The sequence below is a fragment of the Mus caroli genome, chromosome 11, assembly GCF_900094665.2.
Source record: "Mus caroli chromosome 11, CAROLI_EIJ_v1.1, whole genome shotgun sequence".
Lineage (NCBI taxonomy): Eukaryota > Metazoa > Chordata > Mammalia > Rodentia > Muridae > Mus > Mus caroli.
The window spans coordinates 2,199,809-2,220,502 of NC_034580.1; the positions used below are offsets into that span (position 1 = coordinate 2,199,809).

Sequence of the window (20,694 nt, forward strand, 5' to 3'; positions counted from 1 at the left end):
GAACTAACCAGTACCCTGGAGCTCTTGACTCTAGCTGCATATGTATCAAAAGATGGCCTAGTCGGCCATCACTGGAAAGAGAGGCCCATTGGTCATGCAAACTTTATATGCCCCAGTACAGGGGAACGCCAGGGCCAAAAAGTGGGAGTGGGTGGGTAGGGGAGTGTGTGGGGGTATGGGGTACTTCTGGGATAGCATTGGAAATGTAAATGAGAAAAATACCTAATAAAAATATTACAAAAGGAAAAAAATTATGTATGGGTGCTTCCACAGAGAATGAGCAAAGCAGAAAAGTAACTATGGGGAAATGAGAGTTTTCTCAATTGGAAAATGATATCACTGAAGTCAAACATAAATAAAGGATACCACACCACTTAGACAATTTTCCTGACAATATTCTAACACTGTCCATCGGAGATCCATTGTGCAGTCCCAGTATAAGATACTGAGGCTATAATTACATTCTAATTTGTTAAATTAAAAACAAATTCTCAACCTATTTAGCTTCAGCTTCTTTCAGCCACATTAACAGTATCATGTATGGATTCCATCTCAACAACCGCCCTAAACGTTTTTATTTTCAGCCTTGTTTTTCAAGACAGTTTCAACCAGACTCATTACTATTATCTAAGATACTAGTCCCATTTAAAAGATTCCAGACCCTTTTCCGGGTAGCAATCATCTACACAAAACAAGGACCTTCACATAAGGAATTCAAATAGTTTCCCAAAGGCCCAACTAGGTATTGTTTCTACATCATTACTCCACAACCACTATGTAAAAGCCTCAGTTCCTGTTCAGTCAGTGCCATCAGGTCACTCCACACAGGACCAATGTATACTTCTGACACTTTATTATTCAAAATTAGCATTAGGACCCTGCAGTGTATGGAAACATGGTAATTTTTTACTTAATATGGCACACTAGCATTTAAAAATTATAAGCACTTCTGAGTTTTACTCTTATGAGTTCTCGTGTTCTCTCTCTCTCTCTCTCTCTCTCTCTCTCTCTCTGAGCGCGCATGCGCGTGTGTTGGGGCGAAGAGAGAGAAAGAGAGAGAGATGCATGTGAGTGTATGGGCATATATATTTGGAGGCCAGAGCAAGATGTTCAATGTCTTCCTTTATCCTTCTCCACCTTGCTGCCCTGAGACAGGGCTCCTCCCTGAACCAGAGCTTCTGCTTTGGTTAGGTTAGCTAGCCAGTTGATCTCTTGGGATCTCTCTGTCTCTGCTGTCCTCTCCTTAGAGGCAGTTACAGGCATGGGCAGCTGTGCCGGCTCTGGAGATGCAAGCTGGGAATTCAAACTCAGGTCCTCACTTGCAAGTAAATACTGTTCCTAAGGCCCCGAATTTTTCTTAAAATGTTTGGGGAAAGAGAGTTTGCCTAACCACATGGCTGAAATTTCAAAAGCTTTTACTCTCCTATTTTAGGACAGTTTTAAAAGGCCTAATTACATATAAGAACCCAGAAACATCACAAAAGGGGTGGGGGACCCATAGGTTCAGGAACCTAGAATGGAACCGAATGAAGAGTCCCCTAAAGGACTTAATTCTCTACTAGGAAATCAAAGGACAGCCCCACTGCCTAGAGCAAAAAGACAAGCAAGTTTTCTGAGATATCATGGGAGAATATCAGGCAAATAATAAGCTATAATTAAACTCAAGGATAAAACGAAGTGTGGTCTGTTCTGTGCTTAACACTGACCCTGTGCTTTGGGAAGAGTAACCTGGGGATGCTCAGTATGGCATGAGTCAAGGATGGAAGAACACCTCTCGTTCTTTACAGGGATGATGCTAATCCCAATGCCTTAATGGGAAAGGAGTTAATAAGATGTGACACAAGTAGCACAGTAGGTGCTCAGTGACTAAGTCCTCTTTATTTTCTCTACATCTGTCTAGTTCACTTTTGCTTTATGCCTTTGCCAAGAACACTTTGCCCTTCAAGACCAGCCTCAATGTCACTCTTCCCATGGAGCTTTCTTGAATGCACTCACAAACCTAAGTTGCTTCCACATCTTTGATACCAAACACTTTCATGGTGCTCACCAGTCCCTTTTACTCCTCACTACCCCCACCTAATGTGAGCATCTGCTTCTAGAACACTATTACTCAGAGCTTCCGGCCACCCTACTTTTAACCTTGACATCAACAGGTGCTCAGTAAATGACTGCTGGACAAAGCCTTTGGCCTCTCTATTTGGCTGCCCGCTTTGTTTGTGGAAAGCCACTTAGGTCTCTGCTTAGCTAATGGAGGGTCGAGGGCAAATAAATCAGGATTTAACCAACCTGTAGCATGAACCTTTTAAGGATTAGCTCTACTAAGTGTTGACTGCCAATTCATCAAAGTCATTTCCAAACAAAAAGACTCACTGGCACAGACTGGCACAGGAAGCTGATATTTCCTACTCAGAGAACACAATCCTGCTGCCCTTCACTCACGTAGGCTGGTCACCATATTTTGAAAGGCCAGTGGACAGAGAAGGAAAGTATGAATCCTCCAAAAGAAAATTTAACATCTACAATTTTCCTACTTATGTCCAACTCACAAGGTTACTGTCAGCAACAACAAAAAGAAAGGAACTAAACCCAAGGAGAGGTAGGAATAAGATCCAGGTCCAAGAATCCCAACAGAGAGGAGAAATAAAGGAAACCTCAAAACGAAGGCCCAGAGGGTGACAGCTGCAGGAAAGTCAAACAAACAATGAAACCCTGAACCACTGCCAAATAAGATTGTTAATACTAAGGAGTTTTACAGTTATGAATAAGAGAATGAAATGTGGAACTAAGGGATTAACTGAGAGCAAGAAGAGAGAATAACAGCACAGCTCCTTAATTCAAAGAAAGCTAGACTTTACATCTAAGAATACAGGTCCAGCTGAGAATACTACTGCCAACAATAATGTGATATAAGGAACAAGCATGATGTGAGAAATACAGAAGCCAGGCCTGGTGGGGTACATCTTTAATCCCAGCACTGGGGGGTGGAGGGGCAGAGGCAGGTGGATCTCTTGAGTTCGAGGTCAGTCTGGTGTACAAATCAAGTTCCAGGACAGCCAGGGCTACACAGAGAAACACTGTCAGGAAAGGAGGGAGGGAGGAAAAGAGGGAGGGAGAGGGATAGAAAGACAGGGTTGGTGGGAGGAAGTCTAAAACCTTCCACTTCACATAGTAGAAGTAAAAAAGACAATGTGAATATGAAACAGCAACATGAACATTTTCCAAATAAGCTTAGAAACATTCAAAGAAAAGAGAAGCTGTTCTACCAGAGGCCAAACAGGCTGCCAGAAATCCAGGTAGGCTGCCCTCCCAAGGACCTTCCCTACACTGGTGGTACTTCCCTTCATGTCCCTAATTTCCACCTCCTAAGCAATACCACGTCCCAGCTCCCAACTCAGGGAGAGACCCCTGAGAGACAAGAGACTACACAGGCTACCAAAAGTCCAAGTAGGCTGCCCACCTGCAGATATCGCCCACACTTTCAGTGTTGCCCCCCTCCCCAACCTTTTCCCAGTTCCTCAACTTCCTTGTTGCTGTGTTTCAGTCTCTACTTTGGACAAAGACTTTCTGCTTTATCAGAGGCTATGCCAGCTGCCAGAAGTTCAGGCAGGTAGTCTAACAGGCTCTAAGAGATCTTGGATGGCAGCCCAGACTACTATACCCTGCAAAACTTTCAATCATCATAGGTGGAGAAAACAAGATCTTCCATGATAAAGACACATTTAAACAACATCTATCCAGAAAGCCAGCCCTCCAGAAAGTACTAGAAAGAAAACTCCAACCCAAGGAATTTAACTATACCCATGAAAACACAAAAAATAATCCCAACCTCTCTCTCTCTCTCTCTCTCTCTCTCTCTCTCTCTCTCTCTCTCTCNCACACACACACACACACACACACACACACAGAGAGAGAGAGAGAGAGAGAGAGAGAGAGAGAGAGAGAAGAGAGAGAGAGAGAGAGAGAGAATCCTAATGGATGCAAAGTCACAATCTATCCTTCTGCTGCATACAAGAAACCTCAACATCAAAGATAGACATTACCTTGAGAATGGGGTTGCAAAAAAACTTTTTTCTAAGCAAATAAACCTAAAAGGACAAAACAAGCTGGTGTGGCCATCTAATATCTAACAAAATAGACTTTGAACAAAAATTAATCAAAAGAGATGGAGGATATTACATGCTCAAAGATAATGTTTTAATTCTTAACATCTGTTTGCCAAACACAAGGGCACCCAAGTTTGTAAAAAAAACATTACTAAAGCCTAAATCACACATTGACCCTCACAAATTGGCAGCAGGAGACTTCAATACCCAACTCTCACCAATGTACAGGCCATCTAGCCAAAAACTAAACAGAGAACTACTGGCATAAAGAGACATTATAAACTAAATGGACCTAACAAACATCTATAGAACATTTCACCTTAATAGAAAAGAATATACCTTCTTCTTAGCACCTCATGGAACTTTCTCCAAAACTGACCACATATGCAGCCACAAAGCAAGTCTCAACAGATAAAATGAGGAGGAGGAGGAGGAGGAGGAGGAGGAGGAGGAGGAGGAGGATCCCTGCATCCTATCAGATCACTGTGGATTAAAGCTGGGTTTCAACAATAGGAACAACAGAAACAACAAACTCATGGAAAGTGAACAGTGTCTACTGAATGAAAAATGGGTCAATACAGAAAAATAAAGAAATGAAAGACTTTCTAGAATTCGATGAAAATGAATATCAACATACACAATCTTTTTTTTTTTTAAGTATAGAATAGAGTTTGTTTAGGGCATGGGGAGGGGAGTTAAGAGGGTAGTAGAGGCAGAGAAAGGCAGAAAGAGGGAGAGAGGAGAGAAGTAGAGGCCGGCCATGGCCACATGGAGAGAGAGGGAAGAAGGGAAGGGGAAAGGAAAGAGTCCAAGAGGGCAAAAGAGAAACACGCAGGAGTAAGAGCCAACATACTCAAACTTATGCAACACAATGAAAGTGGTGCTAAGAGGAAAGTTTGTAGCACTAAGTGCTTACATATAAAAATTGGAGCAATCTCATACTAGTGACTTAGCCACACACCTGAAAGCTATAGAACAAAAAGAAGCAAGCATAAGCATGAAGAGTAGATAGCAAATAAACTAATCACTAAAATCAGTAAGCAAGAAACAAAAAGAACAATACAAAGATTCAATGACACAAAGAGTTTGTTCATTGAGGGGGGGGGGGAGGATCAACAAGATAGACAAATCCTTATCCAAACAAACTAAAAGGTAGAGAGAGAATATCCAAATCAACAAAATCAGAAATGAAAAAAGGGCAACATAACAACAGATACTGAGGGAATCCAAAGAATCATTAGGTCATACATTAAAAATCTTTACTCCACAAAATTGTAAAACCTAAAATAAACGGATAATTTTCTTGATAGATTCCATTTCCCAAAATTAAGTGAGATGAGAAATCCAATTTAAATAGACCTATAACCCCATAAAGAAAGAGAAGCAGTCATTGGAAGTTTTCCAATCACAAAAAGCCCGGGGTAGACAGTTTTAGTGACTAATTCTATCAGACCTTCAAAGAAGAGGTAACACTAATACTCCTCAAATTAGTCCAAAAAGAGAAACAAAAGAAACACTGATGCATTTGTATTTGGAACCTAAATAAAATGTCATGCAGTTCTATTCAATTATGAAAAAAAGAAAAAAGAAACATTGTCAAATTTTTTAAGGGTCACACTCACCCTGATACCCAACTTAAAGAAAGGGAATTACAGATGGATTTCTCTCATGAACATAGATGCAAAACTACTTAATAAAATACTCGTAAACTGAGTCTATGCACACATCAAAAAAGATCATCCACCATGATCAAGTAGACTTCATCCTAGAGATTCAGGAATGTTTCAATAACAAAGTAAGTCAATGTAATCCTCTAAATAAACAAACTGAAAGAAAAAAATCAACATGAAAATCTCATTAGATGCTGGAAAAAGCCTTTGACAAAACCCAACACCCATTCACAATAAAAGTCTTGGAGTAGGAGTACAAGAAATATAACTAAATATAATTAAGGCGATTTACAGCAAGTCTATAGCTAACATCAAATTAAACGAGGAGCAACTCAAGGCAATTCCACTAAAATCAGGAACAAGAACAGGCTGTCTACTTCTTCCTATTTATTCAATATAGTACCTGAAGTTCTAGCCAGAGTAATGAGGCAACTAAATGAGATCAAGGGATACAAACTGGAAAGAAGAAATCAAAGTATCTCTATTCACAGATGATACTTAAGCAACCCTAAAAATTCTAGCAGGGAACTTCTACAGCTCATAATGTAGAAGTTCCCTGCTAGATCATCCAAGTGGCTGAATATAAGATCAACTCAATAAATATATAAAGTATATTTATTTATTATAAAGCAATCCACCTATATAAAAATGATATACAGACTTAGAAAGAAATAAGAAAAACAACACCCTTCATAATAGCCACAAATTATATAAAATATGTAGGAGTTAACTCTCACCAAACAAGCGAAAGACTTACATGATAAAAAGTCAAGTCTTTGAAGAAAGAAATTGAAGATATCAGAAGGTGGAAAGACCTCTCATGCTCATTGATTGGTGGGATCAAAATAGTAAAAATGGTCATTCTATCAAAAGCAAACTAGGGTTCCAATGGAATCCCAAACACAATTCTTTATAGACCTTGAAAAGACAACTCAACTTCATATGAAAAACAACAAACCAAACCAAAACAAACCAGGACGCTAAAACAACTCTCAACAATTAAAGAACTTTAGGAGGTTATCTCTGATTTCAAGCTCTACTACAGAGCTATATTTTAAAAAAATAACACAAAACAAAACATCCACACATGGTACTGGCATAAAAAGGCACGTTGATTAATGGAATGGAATTGAAGACCCAAAAGTAAATCCACACACCTATGGATACTTGATTTTTGACAAAGAAGACATAATGAAAACAGAAAGCATCTTCAATAAATAGCACTAGTATAAGTATCTGCATGTAGAAAAATGCAAATAGATCCATATTTAATCACCCTGCACACAAAGCTCAAGTCCAAATGGATCAAAGACCTCAACATAAAACCAGACACATTGAACCTGACAGAAGAGAAAGTGGGTAATAGCCTTGAACACACTGGCACAGGAGACAACTTTCTGAGCAGAAAACACCTATAGCACAAGCATTAAGATCAACAATTAATAAATGAGACCTCATTGGGCTGGAGAGATGGCTCAGCATTTAAGAACACTGTCTAATCTTCTAGAAGTCCTGAGTACAATCGCCAGCAACCACATGATGGCTCATAACCATCCATAATGTGATCTGATGCCCTCTTCTGGCAAGCAGAACTCTCATACTCTCATATATGAGAGCACTCATATACATAAAATAAATAAATCTTAAAAAAAATAAAATAAATGAGACCTCATAAAACTGAAAATTTTCTGTAAGGCAAAGACACCATCAATAAGACAAAATGGCAGCCTACAGAATGGGAAAAGATTTTCACCAAGTCCACATCCAATAGAGGGCTAATACCCAACATACATAAAAAATTCAAGAAACCAGACATCAACAAATCAACTAATCCAATTAAAAAACTGGGGTACAAGCTGGGCAGTGGTGGTGCATGCCTTTAATCCCAGCACTCTGGACGCAGAGAGAGGAGGATCTCTGAGTCTGAGGGTAGCCTGGTCTACAGAGTGAGTTCTAGGACACCCAGGGCTACATAGAGAAACCCTGTCTCAACACAAAACAAAACATTTTAAGACAAAAAACCAAACAAGCAAGCAAGCAAGCAAACAAACAAACAACCCCCCCCCCAAAAAAAAAACCCAAGTTACAGATTTAAACAGAGAATTCTCAATAGAGGAATCTCAAATGGCTAAGAAACATTTAAAGAAATGTTCAACATCCTTAGCAATCAGAGAAATGCAAATCAAACTGTTGTGAGATTCTATTTTACACCAATCGGAATAGCTAATAACATAAGTGATATCTCATGCTGGCAAGGCTGTAAAGCAAGGGGAATAGTCCTCCATTGCTGGTGGGAGTGTAAACTTGTAAAAATACTACAGAAATCAATGTGGCAGGCAGTTCCTCAGAAAACTGGGCATCAATCTACCTCAAGATCCAGCTATACTACTCTTGGGCACACACCCAAAGAACATTCCATTCCACCACTTGCTTAACTATGTTCATAGCTGTGTTATTCATAATACCTAGAAACTGGAAACAAATTAGATGTCCTTCAACTGAAGAATGGATAAAGAAAATCTGGCACATTTACACAATGGAGTATTACTCAACTATTTATAGAAATGACATCATTAAATCTGCAGGTAAATAGATAGAATGAACTAGGAAAAAAAATCATTATGAGTGAGGTAACCCAGACTCATATACTCTCTTTTAAGCAGATATTAGCTGTAAAGTAATCATGCTACAATTCACAGGCCTAGAAAGGCTAAATAACGGGGGCTGGAGTGTGACACATGGATCTCCCTGAGAAGGGGAAATAGAATAGATAGATGTGCTAGCAGGTAGGGATGGGAACAGGGGGGATCAGGTGAAGGGGGAAGGGGAGGGATAGAAGAAGAGACACTAGAATTGGGGGCACTGGAATGGGGTGATGGGGGTGATGTGGAAACTTATTAGTACAGTAGAAACTCCCAGGAATCTACGAGGGTGACCCTAGCGAGGATTCCTAGTAATGGAGGATAGAGACCTAACCAGCCATCTTCTTTAATCAGTTAAGGCTTCTGGTGGTGAGACTGGGACACTAACCCAGTTATAAAACCTTCCACCTACAATCTATCCTGCCTGCAAGATGTGCTAGGGCTATGGATGTATAAACTTGTGGTAGTGGCCAACCAATGACTTGGACTAGGACTCAGAGGTTGGATAGCCCAGAGACCTAGGATAGAAGAAAAAAGAAAAACAAAAATCAATAGAATGATTCCTAATGATATTCTGCTATTCTCATAGATCAGTGCCTCACCCAATTGTCATCAGAGAGGCACTGCTGGCAGCTGATAGGAGCAGATGCAGAGACCCACAGCCAAACATTAGGTGGAGAGAAAGCTCAAATTAGAGAGGAGCTGAGGGAACCCCACAGAAGCCAAGGAGGAAAAACTGTAAGAGCTAGAGGTATCAAGTACCCAAGGAGAACATGGCTCACAGAATCAACCAAGCAGGGCTTTCACAGAGGCTGCATGGGTCTGTGCTGGGTCCTCTATATGCATTATGGTGGGACTCATAACAGTGGAAGTGAGGGTATCTCTAACTCACAAGCTACTAGGTTGTCTTGCTCAACCCTGATATGAGAGTTTGTGCCTAATCTTACTGTATCTTGTTATGCCTTGTTTGGCTGATATACCTGAGAGGCCTGCTCTTTTCTGAAGGAAAAAGAAAAAAGGATGACACCTTTAATCCCAACAGTTGGGAGGCAGAGGCAGGTGGATTTCTGAGTTTGAGGCCAGCCTGGTCTACAAAGTGAGTTCCAGGACAGCCAGGGCTACACAGAGAAACCCTGTCTNAGGATGACTGGGAGGAGGGAAAACAGAGGTATTGAAAATGAAAGAATAAGAATGCAAAATTAGGTTTAAAAAAAAAGAGAAGAAAACACCAAGTAGTTTAGTGACAGTTTCAGAGGCTGAACATAGCAGCACATGCCTTTAATTTCAGCACACTGAAGACAAAGTCAGGCATAGTCAGGCATACCTTTGTAAGTCTGAGGCCAGCCTGGTCTACATAGAGAATTTCAGGAGAGACTCCCTGCATGGGACAGTCAGTGTTCACTTGAAGGGAGACTGCTTGGGACAGCTATTTTGAGAGCCATCCAGGACATGGCTGTAGACAGTTAGGAAATGAGCATGTGGGATGACTCAGGCAGACACAGTGAAGAAAGAACCAGCAGCTTTACCACCCACATGACTACAGCTCTCGGTGATACTAAAGTCTGACATGGATTTGGGTATTACAGCTACAACAAATATACAGCTACAACCAGGATGAACAGCCCAAGAAGTTCTAATTTTCTCCTCAACAGACAGATTCTATGATATCTAGAAAAGGTAATGAACATCCATCTGCATTTCCAAATAAGGGACTGCTAAAGCAGCATGGCTAACAAGGAGCATGCGCACCAGACCAAGGCACGGTACAGGTATGGAACAATGGTTTTAAGTTAGAATATGAAAACGGGCCTTCTTCAGATTTCTCAGGGCCCACTGAGACTGATTACATCACAGCTTCACTGTTTTCTTAACGGACAAAGAATCTACAGGAACCCCTAAGTCAAAAGACAATGTGTCACCAGGCATAAGTGTCTGCAGAGAACTGTTCCCTTGAGATGGTCCACCTGCCAGGCTCTGAAACCAAGAGTTTCAGAAACCCAGCTTTCAGAAGCTTTCAACACAAACTGCTTGAAACACACTGGCACAGTCTCCCTACGTCTCGAGGGGAGAGACACGGACTAACTGCTTTTGCCCAAGGTTATAACACTTCTCTATCTCACTGAAGGTTTGCAATAACTTCAAAAGGATCATCTTCACGCAAGTGAGTCACTTTACATAGGAAACACTTGCTATACTAGTAGGACAAGCTAACTCACGCTGTAATAAGACCTTATCCAAAAGTTCCTGAGGATTTAAAGGGAAATTTCCCTCCTGTTGTCCTTTCCCCTTTGTGGTCCAGGATGCAAGATGCTCCAGACCTTTTAACAGTGTGGTAGCTAAAATCAAGGCTTACAAATTATGTGAAGGGATAAGGTGACAACCCCATCCACTTTTCTCTTGAATCATAAGGTTTTCCCCCCTTTTTAATGTATAAAAAAATACATAATTCCTTTTTTAACAAATTAGAAAGCTCTGTATTTGTACATGCACAGGCATGTATGTAGAGGTGAGAGGTGACCTCAGGTGTCAGTCCTTGTTTTCTATCTTGTCTTTTGCTGTTTTATCACTGCACATGCCAGGCTAGCTGGCCTTAAGCTCCTGGGGCATCCCCTGGTTCCACAGCCTACTTTAACTTACAAGTACTGGAATCACAGTCTTGTAGTATTCTCCCCACCTTCTGGGGGATCCAAACTCAAGTCTTCATGTTTGTTCACCAAATTATTTACCCTATGAGCCATTTAGAATGTTAGAAAGTTGTCCTGAATGAATGCCTCTCTAGCTCTTTGAACCAATGGCCTAAACTATTTTTCCTGGAATCCAGAACATAGAAGAACAGTTTCTTTTCTTCCTGTTGTCATAGTGATTGTGATAATAAGGATAAGGAACTGACACAGCAAAGGAGCTCCGCAGCTCTGGCTGTGTGTGGAGGCTTCCAACTGGGAACAGTTTGAGAGTTAAACCAGCACTCCTCCACTTCAGGCACAAGTTTTCTGAATGCTCAGCTGGAGTCTCTGCCAATCAACTTTGCGTTTTAAAGAAAAACCAAGAATGCTTCTATAATCTATGGATCCTCTGTACCAAAAGAGGATAATGAAAATAACACCCCAGGAAAAAAACTCACATTAAAAAAATAATAAAGTTAATGGGCACAGCCTGTGCTACTTCTAAACCACAGTCAAACCGAGGGGTGTGACTCAGTGGGAGACTGCTCACCTAGTGACACTGAAAATAAGTCATGTTTCTGGTCAAAAACTGAAAATGAAAATGCAAAAGTTAATGGGTTAGAGAATAAGGATAATAGGTTTTAGTACTTCTGCTCACTCCAGTCGGCCCCGCTCCCTCTGGCCCAAAGATTTTTATTTATTATTATAAATAAATACACTGTAGCTGTCTTCAGATGCACCAGAAGAGGGCGTCAGATCTCATTACAGATGGTTGTGAGCCACCATGTGGTTGCTGGGAATTGAACTCTGGACCTCTGGAAGAGCAGTCAGTGCTCTTAACCACTGAACCATTTCTCCAGCCTGGATAATAGCTTTAAAAGACAGAGATTCTAGTATTCGTTTATAAAAATTATGCTAAGTGGATGGACACTAAGTGAGAAAATGCATTTAAGTATTGAACCTTCCCTGCAATCATGATGTTTGATCAGCTGTTTGAAAATGATTCTAAAATGTACCTATCTGCTGCAATAAGAGGCAACTAAAACCCAAAACACAATACAGCTTAAAAGCAAAGACAGCACTACCTGGTAGTAATGTGTTTTTAAAAGACATACTCCTCTCTTACAACAAATACTATGTATGGCCTTTGATGGGCTTCCCTGCAGGGGCTGAGTGACCAAAGAAAGTACTCCTGTAAGCTAGAGAGCCAGACACATAGCACTGGATGCACACACTGGTTACCTCTGCATGTGTAGCCTGCCTGCAGGCACTCAGCAAGAAAAACACCAGAGTACGAACAGCTCACAGGGGAAACCAACAATAATATGAATTTAATCAGTGATGACAGTGCTCAGCTCCAGTTATTCCAACACTTTGAACTGGTTCAAAAGGATTATCCAACTATAGAAGCACCACGGGCACATGGCCCAGACCTTGCTCACATCTAGGGCCATAGTAATTATTTCATTTCCTTAATCTAACAAACAAAAGAGACAACATTACTCAAAACCAACCCCCCCCCCAAAAAAAAAGCTTTCACTTCTTTTTGCTTCTGGTTGCTGTCAAAATAGACAAGTTCATAAGACTCAGGAAAGTAATGTGATTTTGGCTGGACACTACTCTGGGCACAAGTTGTCACTGTGAAGAATACTGATGACACCTCACACCACTTCAGCCATTCTAGAGACCTGAAATTGACTGCTATTCATGCAAAGTAACACTGCTATAGATCAACAAAAAAACCCAAGTCTTTCATAAATGCTTGTAACAATCACTCTATGCCCATAAGAGGTTCTGTGGATATCCTCTTGGATAAAACTGTCACCAACAAGGATGTTTTCAAAGACAAATCTGAAAGGCAAGTCCAGACAGGAGACCACGGTCAAAATCAGAGGATACAAGAGGACAAGAACACATGGTTTCTTCGAAGCATATTGTATTTTTGTTTGCTTGTTCCTATAACGGAAAATTGGGTATTTTAACACGTGCCAATAATTACAATGAAATGCAAGTCAAGCTTCCTTTTAAAGGGCAGGCATGCAGCTCACACCTGTGAACCCAGCACCTAGGAGGTAAAGGCAAGGGAACTGCTACAAACCTGAAGAAGTCACCCTGAGCTACACAATGAGTTCCCAGCCAGCCATAGATGAGACCTTGTATTTTAAAAAAAGTTTTTGTATGAAATAAAGAAGAATAGAGATTTGCTATTTGGAAATTTCTTTACAAGAACCTAATGGGTCATGATATGGCCAGGATTTTTGTCAACCTGAGTGGTTTTCTGGATACACAGAAAGGAGGCCATTGGATGGCAGGCAGGTCCATTGCTCCTAAATTAAAATTCTAAGTCTTTTTTTCTTTTCTTCTTCCTTCCCTTCCCCTTCCTTCCTTCCTTTCTTCCTTCCTTCCTTCCTATTTCCATGAAGTCTTTTTAATTAGAAAAAGAGAAACTAAAAGAAGAAGAAGAATCCAGCATCTGTTGAGCAGCTAAGTTTGGGAAGGGTATTCAGTCTGAATGGCACTGACAGCAAGAACTTTAAGTGTTTAGTCAGGAATATAAGGAGAAACCCTCACTGTGCTGAGTGCAGATGTGAGCTAGGCATGGGCCATGTGGCATGAGATAGGTCCCAGCTCTGCTGCTTCCTATGGCCCTAGATATAAGCTAAGTCTGGGCCACCTGGCCTGTCCTCTAGAGCTCACTGGACTAGATCTGAACTCACAGAGCTCCATGTTTCTGCCTCCCAAGTGCTGGAATTAAAGGCATGTGACAGCATACCTGGCCAAAATTAGAAACTTCCGAGTTATAAAAGATACAATCAAGAAAGTGAAGACAACCACAGTATGTAACAGTGCATGCAAATCTTTGTTCCCCTCACCCTGCAATGTGGGGCGGCAAACTAAACCTGTGTATACTAAAAGCACTCTGCTTCCATGCTCTGTGCTGTATGCTGTACATCTGGCAAGATAACTCAGACCTAAAATACTAAAGGAGTTTTTATAACTCAATAATAAAAAAGACAAAGATACCCACAAAAGATAGGAACTGCCAATAAGCACTGAAAAGATGCTCATTGCTGTCCTAAGGGAAGACAAGTCAAAACCACTCAAATGCCACTTCACACCAGCCAGGATGGCTATCATTTAAAAAAAAAATGGTGCACACCTTACTTCTAGCATTTGGGAGGTAGAGGAAAAAAGATCTCTGTGAGTTTGAGGCCAGCCTAGTCTAGAGAGTAAGTTCTAGGACAGCCAGGGCTACAGAGAGAAACCCTGTCTTGAAACAGTAAACAAATAAATAAATAAGCAAATAAGCAAATAAATGTTAAAAAAAAAAAAAAAAACACAATGGTAACAAGCATTGTGGAGCTGGGGCGAAGCACTGACTGCTCTTGTAGATAACCCAGCTTTGATTCCCAGGACCCACATAAAGGCTCAAAACTATCTGCAACTCCAGTTCTGGAGGATCCAACAGCCTCTTCAGGCACCAGGAATGCATAAGATACATAGACTAAATACTCATGTACTTAAAAAAAAAAAATCCTCTTTAAAAAAAAGCAAAAACTAAACTAAAAACACCAAGCACTGGTTAGACTATAGCAAAATTAGAAACCTTAACACATGGCTGGTTAAAAGTGAAGAGTTGGGACTGGAGAGATAGCACAGTGGGTAACAGCACGTGCTGCTCTTTCTGAGGACCTGGGTTCCAATTCCATTACCCTTAGTGATTCATAACCATCTCTAAATCTAGTTCCAGCCCTCTGCTGACCTCTGGGGTGGGGGGTAGGGGGGCCACCATGCACAAATATGGTGTACAAACATACATGGAGCCAAACATTTATACACGTAAAATTTTAAAATAAAAAATTTAAACCAAGAAGGATTTTACTGTTTTGCCAAATTCATTAGAATTATGTCACCCAGAAATTTCTAGGTATACACTCAAAAGAGATATGCATGCAATTTTAATTTTTGCAGTGGTGGAAGGTAGGGTGGCAGAAAGCATCTCTCTACATAGTCCTTGTTGTTCTGCAACTCACTATATAGACCAACCTGGCCAGGTGTGTGCTACCAAACCTAGCTACATAAAAAATCTTGTTATGTGAACGTTTTAAAGGCTACTCATAACAGTCTACAGGTTATATATAACACAAAGGTTTACCAACTGATGAACAAAATGTGGTATATACACATTATGGAATTATTTACTGTTTAGTCTTAGAAGGGAACAGAGCACTAGGCGCATGCTCCAACCCTAGTAAACCTTGATGTCATGCTAAGTACAAGAAGCTAGGCAGAAGAGTCCAGTATAAGGAACTCCACAAGCATACAACTGGTGTTTGTTTAAGACTGAAGAACAGGGGTGGTTTAAAAAAAAAGTTATGTGCTACAGTGTGTGCCATGGAATTTCTTTTATTTTTATTTGTATCTTTTGAGACAGGTCTGTCCTGGAACACACTACATAGATCAGGAAGGCCTTGAGCCCAGAGCCCCCCCCCCCCTCCTCTCCCTCTGACTTTCAAGTCCTGGGATTAAAGATGTACACCACTATGCCTGATTTGGGGGTTCTTTTTAAGGTGACTAAAATGTTGCAAAATAGATTGTGATGAAGAATATATAGCTCTCTATATAATACATTAATACCCATGGAACTCTACATGTTATAAAGGAGAATTACATGGTACATGAAATGTATCAACAAAGTTATTATTAAAGAACTATGTGAATAAAGGACAAGTGGGGGAAAAAAGAGCAAGATTCTAATTATCATCAAGTGCCAAGGGGTGAAAGTGCATATGCATACTCGTGCTATTATAGAACTCTGTTTTACAGGGATGGCATGGCATAGCATTGGTGTTGTCTTGAAATCAGATCAGTTGTGATTATCAGTATAAAATCTTCACAAGATTAGGCCTATTAACATTTCCTGCTGGAAGGTGGTTTAAATAGGAATGGCACCTATAGAGAGAGCCAAAAGTCTGAATGCTTGGCCCATAGGGAGTGGCATTATTAGGAGGTGTGGCTTTGTTCGAATACTGTGGTCTTGTGGAGGTGGGCTCTGAGGTCTTATATGCTCAAGTTATGCCTAGTGTGGCAGTCTTCTGCTGCTGCCTGAACATCAAGATGTAGAACTCCCAGCTCCTTTTCCAGCACCATGTATGCCTAGACACTGGTGCTTCCCACCTTAATGATAATGTATTGAATCTCTGAAACTGTAAGCCAACTCCATTTAAAATGTTTTTCTTTATAAGAGTTACTTTGGTCATGGTGTCTCTTCACAGCAATAAAACCCTACCTAAGACAGTAGGGGCGAGCACATAAAACACAGGAGGTTTCTCCCCTCCCTGAAGTTTACAATTGCTGGGACAGAATCTCTTCAGTGGTGTAGCAGTTCCAAAGTTGCTTATGCCCCAATTAAAGCAGCCGCAATCAAACTCATTGTTCTAACAAATTAAGTTAGGTGCAACTGTTTCTTTGCTTGAGGTTGGTGTCCTATCTGATATTAACAGATGTCTGTTCACAACTCTCTTAGGAAAGTCACAAGCGCTCAGGATCCAAACTAAAGCTTCACATATGATTAGTTCTTACCCCATAAAGAGTAAGCTGATGAGTTAACTATCAAGGCTGGGTCTACCCTGCTTGATTTTAAGTCCCTAACCCTTCATTTGTTAGCAATGGGATACCCTGAGAGTCTAACATAGTGTTTAGCCTTGTTGTGGGCCAGTAATGGATGATTCAAAGTTGTGGGCCAGTGAGCTATCTCAAGGGGTAAAGTACTTGCTGTATGAGCCTGATGACCTGAGTTTGATCCCCAGAGCACACGTAAAGGTGGAAGGAGATAACCATAACACCGTCCTCAGACTTCAACATGCATGCCATATATTATGTATTATACACAATAATAATTTAAGAAATTAATTTTTAAAGAAAGCGGGCATGGTGGCTCACTCATGCCTGTAATCCCCAGCACTTTGGAGGCAGCAGAAGGTGGATCTCCGAGCAGTCCAGGCTACAGAGAGCTCCAGCCACACAGGCAGAGAAACCTTGTGTCAAAAAACAAACAAAAAGTTTTTTCAAGAATAGTGGCTCTCTAAAGTTTTTCTCCTGAGATCCTTTGCTTTATTTCCCCCTTTGCAGGCATTAAAGGGCTGGTTTCCAGGTTGCCAGACAAACTCCCTCAGTCTTCAGCCAGTCAAATCTTAGGTATTCCAACAATGACAGTGTCAAATTTCAAGGTAACAAGATAAAGAGCTGGCTCTATACTTATGAGAAGCCTGTATTTATTGTGTTTCTAAAACGAAGGCAAGGCCAGATTGTGTGAATGTGTTTTAAAAAAACAAAAAACAATCATTGATGCTGTCCTCTATCCAACTGTGTAAACTTGACATTTATTCCTAGAATCCTCACACATTTTGATATTTAGTAGGGGAAAAGTTAGGAAGAGACCCAAGTGCCTCAGGCAAAAGATGCAGAGATTGATAGTGGACCTATGGACCAGGGAGCTCTCAATCACAGCTTCTTGACACATACCTATGGAGTTGAGAAGTCACTGAAGTGACCATGAGGTGCACTTCAAGGTCATCTCCCACTTATCCCTTTTTTCCTGTAGGTTCTTATGAGTATGAGGCTGTCTGCTTCAGGCCACTCCACACAAAGGTGCAGAAGGGGAAACCTTCTTGGCAGCGATCTTGAATGGATTCTTCAGCAACGGAGCACCTTGTACTACTACCCAAGGTAGCACCTGACCCTTCTATTTCTACGCCACACTTTATTAGTATGAAGGACAAAGAGACATGACACCAGTGGCTTTACATTCTTCCGCTATCTATGTAAGTAATAATCTGTATGAATTAAAAAGTGACATGTTGAGCTGGGCGTGGTGGTGCACGCCTTTAATCCCAGCACTTGAGAGGCAGAGGCAGGCGGATTTCTGCGTTCGAGGCCAGCCTGGTCTACAAAGTGAGTGCCAGGACAGCCAGGGCTACACAGAGAAACCCTGTCTCAAAAAAACAAAAAAAAAGGTGTCATGTTGTAGCTTTTTTGTGTGTACAGGTATCAGCCCATCAAAAAGGCCTTGCCCCTTTGTCTTAACAAGATTACCCTACACTCACCCTGATTGGATCAAGACTGCTTCCCAGGATCTGTCACAATGGAATAGCAGGACAGGACCCAGGACAGTGAACAAATTTAGACACTCCTGGATCAGCCCCTCCCACAGCCAGAATCCTTCCTATCTGTTTCATTGTCCACATGAAAAGATCAATGCTGGAATTATAAAGCTGTTGTTAAGATTAGGAAAAACACCTATACCTTGTCTAGAGCAATGCCTGACACAACTACCAAGACAGCAGAGATAATAATGTCTGGTGACATCTGTTGCACACTCACTATGATACAGACACTAACTCATCTGGCCTCACAATCCCTTCCAGAACATCCACTGTTGTCTTATGGATGAGGAAGACAAGTTCAGTGTCATACATAAGGATGTATGACACTGAACAAGTTTGGGATTTAAACCCAGGCAGCCTCTGAACCTGGGCTCTTCACCAACTGCCATAGCTGACATTATAATCTTGCCATGACTCACTGCTGCTGCATTTTATTCAGTCTAATCTAAAAACAGTTCCTGACTTCACATATTCTTAGTTATTAGGTTGAGCTTGAGTAAAAAGCAAATATAAAGCAAAGTCAAGCACTGACTGGAGAAGGCTTCTGCACTGATGAACAATGGGTAAGTAACTGCTTCACAGGTAAGGAAAAACTAACTCCAAAACCCCTAAGTGGCCATAGGTCAAAGGTCCAAATTTAAGAATGTAAAATATTTTTAGCCAAATGCTGAGATGCAGCAATAGAAATACAAAATTACCAAATGAGAATACCACTTTGTAGGAAGAAAAAAGATTTGTGAATAAATGGGTATAATCTCTGACTTCTAAAAATGTTTCACATTTACATATAGACAGACAGACAGACAGACAGACACACACACACACACACGGGGCGGGGGGAGGTGGGGGGAACCTTAGGAGTTGGTTAGATTCTTTCACCTTGTGGTTTGTCAAGCTTGGCAGCAAGTGAGACATCTCAGCAGCCTCAATCCCTGATTTATTAAAAAGACATAAACTGAGATAAGAGTAAAGCTGAGTATGAAAGCACCTGCCTAACATGCAAGAGGCCTTAGGTTCAATGTGAAAAAAAAAAAAAAAAGCATCAACTTGACAACTGTATTACATACTAAATCTACCCATGGCACCTTCACCTCAAGCACATTCTGCCACTCCATTAATGATTTTCCTAACATGTGTTCTGTTTCCAACACTTTCCCCAAAGCTGACTTCTGACAAAGTGCCAGGTCTTGCTCAATTTAAGAAAAAAAAAAAAGAGAGAGAGATGTGACAAAAATGAAATGTTTTAAAGTTAGTAGGGTAACAAGCTTAGGAAACAAATAGGTATTTTTAAGGAAAAAGCAATGCCTAAAACAAGTAATACATAGGAACACATATTTATGGGACTAACTTGATCTAGCATCAATACAAAAAACCAGGCTCTTCTCTCTCTCTCTCTCTCTCTCTCTCTCTCTCTCTCTCTCTCTCTCTCTCTCTCTCTCTTTCTTCTTTAAAGAAGTTAACAAATAAGCAAGCAAGACTAGCAGGCACTAGGCTAGTCTGTTGTTCGGGAGGATAACCAGGTCATCTAAGCCTTCATTAGGACAGCACAGTAAGAAGTCAGGAAATAACACATAGCCTTGACCAGACCTGAAAGGCTACAACAGGAACCCCAGTTAGAGATCTTTAATTCACATCTGAGCTTAAAACCAACTCCTGAGCACTTTTGACTGTCTACTTAGCTGATGTGTACAATCCACCCGAGGAGGGTTACACAGAGCAGACTCTGAAAACCATGGCCCTTCCTCTCTAAAACTGTGTGGTGTAGGCACACAAGCACAGTCCTTTGTCAGAAGCAGCACCCTACTGCCTGCTACAGCATTTAAGGTTAAGGTTTGCAGATTAAGAAAAGGAAGTACCTTCAAACTTGTTCTTGCATAGGTTACTTGTCTTCTCTCTTCAGAGTTTATTTTAAGCCTGCACTGGACTATTCTGCTGCAATGTATCTAGGAGTAGATATGTGTTCCAATTCATCCTGCTAACCCAAACACTCTATTTTATTATAAAAGCTTGTCTTACCCCACTTCTGGAAAGTTTTCATCTCTCTAAACTAGTGATTCTCAATATGTGGGTTGAGACCCCTTTTGGATTGAGGGGGAAGGATTGCCTAAGACCATTATTATTAAACAGTTGCATCATTAGGAAGGTTGAGAACCACTCTTCTAAATAATTCTTGTCTCTTATCAACCCCTCTCTGTGCTCTGGAACACAAATCAGAACTGGGTTAGAAGCTTAGAGCTGCCCTCTTGGTTACTCACCTACTCTGTTAAAATATATTACTTTTCCTCTATGTATTCTGGTAAATTCTTCAGGACAACTTTCACTTCACCAATACTAGATGCCTTCCTGTTTCAGCTTAGAGTTTTACTTATGAAGATACAAATTTTGAGCTAGGTGTAATGGCAGAGGCCTATAATCCCAGCACTCAAAGAATGACTTGCCACAAACTCCAG

At 40.8% G+C, this 20,694-nt stretch overlaps 1 protein-coding gene across 3 annotated transcripts in view; it reads right to left on the reverse strand.

The window, feature by feature from the left end:
* Znrf3 (zinc and ring finger 3) overlaps positions 1–20,694 on the reverse strand; it is a 167,611-nt gene that overhangs the window by 71,158 nt on the left and 75,759 nt on the right. The gene's annotated exons all lie outside the window — the stretch shown is intronic.